The sequence below is a fragment of the Triticum dicoccoides genome, chromosome 2A (assembly GCF_002162155.2).
Source record: "Triticum dicoccoides isolate Atlit2015 ecotype Zavitan chromosome 2A, WEW_v2.0, whole genome shotgun sequence".
In the NCBI taxonomy this organism is placed as follows: domain Eukaryota; kingdom Viridiplantae; phylum Streptophyta; class Magnoliopsida; order Poales; family Poaceae; genus Triticum; species Triticum dicoccoides.
In genome coordinates this window covers 443582924-443587708 of record NC_041382.1, presented here as the reverse complement: position 1 = coordinate 443587708, position 4785 = coordinate 443582924, and positions in this window count along the sequence as shown.

Here is a 4785-nt window from a genome sequence, read left to right as displayed (position 1 = left end):
CCGGCGTCGTCCACCGCCCACCACCGCTAGATAGCCCATTCCCCGCTGGAAAAAAAGCAGAGGTTTCACCGAGGCAGCCTCTCCACCATCGGCTAGGCAATTTTTTCGGTGTTCCGGCCGCAGAGGGGCAATTTAGCGGCAGGTGCGCGCCCACCACGTCCGTAAGATGTTTGGCGATTTGCCTGCCTCGGCAATGGACTCAAACGATGAGGAAGCACTCGCCGTGCTGCTAGAGGAGGAAGCCGAGGCTAACGTCCAGAAAGAGAAACATCTCATGGTCCTCGCCGCCGAGCAATTAAAAGCCGCGGCGAGGTGGCTCGGCGTCGGGGCGGATGAAAGCAAAGAACCGCCATCGTCTCGAAGGCTACTGCATGCTCTACTCCGACTACTTCGCCGACGCTCCACTGCACGGCGACAAAATATTTTGGCGCCGTTATCTGATGAGCCGAAAGCTTTTCCTCAGGATTGTGAACTCCATCCGGGATTTCGACAACTACTTCAAGTGCAAGAAGGATTGCACCGGAAAACTTGGATTCACCTCAATCCAGAAGTGCACGACAACGATGAGGATGCTTGCATACGGAGCTTCCAGTGATTCACTTGACGACTATGGGCGCATGTCCGGGTCCACCACCATTGAGTGTTTCTACAAGTTCTGTCGGGCAGTGGTGGCAGTGTTTGGACCGCAATACTTGCGAACACCCAATGCGGAAGACACTGCTCGGATCCTAGCACAGAATGCAACAAGAGGATTTCCTGGGATGCTTGGAAGTATCGACTGCATGCATTGGAAATGGAAGAACTGTCCATTCGCTTGGCAGGGGATGTACAAAGGCGCCAAAGACGGTTGCAGTGTGATACTTGAGGTGGTAGCCACACATGACCTCTAGATTTGGCACTCCTTCTTTGATATTGCCAGGAACTCACAATGACATCAACGTGCTGCAGTGCTCCCCTGTCTTTACCAAGCTTGTTGAAGGTCATTCTCCTCCGGTGAACTTCGAGGTCAATGGGCGGCACTACAACAAGGGGTGCTACCTAGCTGATGGCATCTATCCGAGATGGTCTACATTTGTGAAGACTATCTCAAATGATGTGCCAGGAGGCAAGAAGTCCCACTTTGCCAAGGTGCAGGAGGCTTGCAGGAAGGATGTCGAGCGGGCATTTGGTGTGCTCCAATCTCGATTTGCTGTTGTCCGGTACCCTGCTCAGGTTGGGTCAAAATATCAAATGTGGGAGATCATGACTTGCTGTGTCATCTTGCACAACATGATCATCAAGAGCGAGCAGGAAGAGCCAGTGTTTGACACTGAACCATACTACATGCAGGGTCCTCTAGCCGAAGTTGATCACCAGCTACCGGCAACCTGGACTGCCTACCTCAGTATGTGTCAGGAGATCCGAGACCCACAGGTGCATCCTCAACTGCAGCAGGATCTGATGGAGCACCTATGGAGGATCAAGGGTGACGCCAGGCTCGACGTGTGATGAAATATGAGTTTTACAAACTATATAATTTGTATTGAACTATTTGTTGTTGCACTATTTTGTTGAATTATTTTATTTTTCTGTGATGAACTATGTGATAAAGATTTTATTTATGTTGAGAATTCAATGCCGAATATGGGCCGTTTCTCACCGATATCGGGACATTTTTCTATTTATCTGGGCCGAAAAGCGGCCACGAATGGCCCGATATCGGCGCCTCGGGGCGACATGGGGGCGACGGCTGGATGCCCAACCGCCCCCAGCGCCGATTCTGCCGCCGGCTCGCCCCCAGACGGCGATTTTTATGCCTCCTGAGGGGGCCAATTGCTGGAGATGACAGGCCCCGAGGCGATTTTTTAGCGCCGGCGGGCGAAAATTGGCCCAATCGCGCCCCCATGATCTCATTTAGCGCCGGTTTGGGCCGAAATAATAGCCGGCGCACCCGAGCCGAACTCGGCGCGCTGGGGGCGCCGGCACAAGCGAAAAGGGGCGTGGGGACGCTCCATCAGCGAGAGGAGGGCCTTTTCCTGCCGTTTCTTCCCGCTTTCCCCCTCGGCTTCCCTCTCATTCTCCTCCTTTTGCCAATCTCCTCCTCCTCTCCCCTCCTAGTCGGCTGCCATGCCGCCGAAGAAGTACGTGTTCCCCCATGTTGCGACGGATGCGACCACCGCCGTCGCCTAGCCGAAGCAGAGGAAGCCGAGGGCGCCACCGTCCAAGCCCCCGGGCATGTCTAACGCCGACTGGAGGGCGGAAGTTCAGCGCAGGGAGGCAGTCACCACCGACCGACGGAACATGGCCAACGCCAAGAAGGCTCGGGACAGCGCAGCGATCGTGGCTGCGGCGGCGGCCGAGCAGGCGGAGCGCTCGGGCGAACAAGCCGAGGCGGCTCGCGTGGCGATGATGAACCCACCCTGCGGCCACTACGCGCCCTGGAGCCAGCAAAGCGTTGGTTCTTCGGCCGGCTTCTCATCGTCGCTGCAACCGTGGGGCTGCACGCCATCGCCGGGCTACGCCGATGATGATGCGCACAGCGGGTTCAACCCCAACATCACCTTCCCCCATGGTTACCCGGCCCAGCGCACGCCCTCGCCCGCCTTCGCCGGCGTGCAGTACCCTCCATACACCTACTCACCGGCGGCCTACGCGTCCTCCTCGATGCCCCCTCTCCGCCGTGGCGCGCTGCCCTTCTCACAAGCCTCCACTTCGCATCTCGACGACACCGAGGCGACCGAGGCCGACATGGGCGACATCATCACGGCCGGCTCAGTAGCCGCCGCCGCGTCCCCCAGGTTCACTGCCCATGACAACACAATGGACCTCGACGGCGACATGGACGGTAGACCTGCGTGAAGAGAACACCGAGGCGCGGTGATCGGCGTTGATGACGAACATCGCCGTCAAGCTCGACCTACTCCGGACCAACTTCGCCGTGAAGAAGAGGAACACCGACTTGGCTTTCCTAATGGGCTGGGCGGACATGCTCCAGAGCAACGACGAGTAGCTCAAGGCATGGTACCTGGCGGAGCGTGGCCTCATCCTGAACCAGCTGCCGTCGATGGTGCCGCCAACTCCCACGCCCACGCCCACGCCGCCGCCAAGCCTGAACGACGATGCCTCCACGACGCCCAGCAGCACCAAAGCCGCGCTAACGCCACCTAGCACAGAAGCAGCTCCGACGCCGCCAAGCCCACGCACGCCGACGCCGGAGGCCGACCCAGCCGTTTGATGCGTTGCCCACGCGTCCTTTTTTTTTCGTACGCTGAACTTTTCATTTGATCGCTGAACTGTGGCAAGGTGATCGCCGAACTGGGCCGCTAATCGCTGGACTTGTGGTGTTTCTTTTGGAGAGGGAATGACCAAGTTTGAATTTGCCGCGACTTGGGGGCCAGCGCCTAGGGGCGTGGCTGGGAGCTAGATCGCCCCCAGGGCCTAAAAGGCACCGGGCGAGCGCTCGAAATAGCGTCGGCCTACGCGCTGGGGGGCCGAACGAGTGAAGATGCTCTTAGAGCATCTCCAGCCGTGAGCCCCCCATGAGGCATTTTTTCGCCGCTTGGGGGGCTGCCGGCGAAAATTTTGTCCTGGGAACGAAAAAAATCTCCAGCCGTTTCCACCCCCAAGCGAGGCCGTCGTCCTCGCCGCGCCGCCCTGTCCGAGGCCGTGGGGTCGTCGAATGCCGCTTCGCTTTCTAGCAGCGCGTTGCTACCTCTTGAGCACTGCGTTGGTTTTCCCTTGAAGAGGAAAGGGTGATGCAGCAAAGTAGCGTAAGCATTTCCCTCAGTTTTTGAGAACTAAGGTATCAATCCAGTAGGAGACTACACGCAAGTCCCTCGTACCTACACAAACAAATAAGAACCTCGCAACCAACACGATAAAGGGGTTGTCAATCCCTTCACGGTCACTTACGAGAGTGAGATCTGATAGAGATAATAATAATAAGATAAATATTTTTGGTATTTTTATGATATAGATAGGAAAATAAAGATTGCAAAATAAAATAGATTGGAAACTTATATGATAAAGATAGACCCGGGGGCCATAGGTTTCACTAGTGGCTTCTCTCAAGATAACATAAGTATTACGGTGGGTGAACAAATTACTATCGACCAATTGATAGAAAAGTGCATAATTATGAGAATATCCAGGCATGATCATGTATATAGGCATCACGTCCGCGACAAGTAGACCGAAACGATTCTGCATCTACTACTATTACTCCACACATCAACCGCTATCCAGCATGCATCTAGAGTATTAAGTTCATAAGAACAGAGTAACGCGTTAGGCAAGATGACATGATGTAGAGGGATAAACTCAAGCAATATGATATAAACCCCATCTTTTTATCCTCGATGGCAACAATACAATACGTGCCTTGCTGCCCCTGCCGTCACTGGGAAATGACACCGCAAGATTGAACCCAAAGCTAAGCACTTCTCCCATTGCAAGAAATATCAATCTAGTAGGCCAAACCAACTGATAATTCAAAGAGACTTGCAAAGATAACCAATCATACATAAAAAATTTCAGAGAAGAATCAAATATTGTTCATAGATAAACTTGATCATAAACCCACAATTCATTGAATCTTGACAAACACACCGCAAAAAGAGTTACATCAAATAGATCTCCAAGAAGATCGAGGAGAACATTGTATTGAGATCCAAAGAGAGAGAAGAAGCCATCTAGCTAATAACTATGGACCCGAAGGTCTGTGGTAAACTACTCACACATCATCGGAGAGGCTATGGTGTTGATGTAGAAGCCCTCTGTGATCGATTCCCCCTCCGCCGGAGCTCC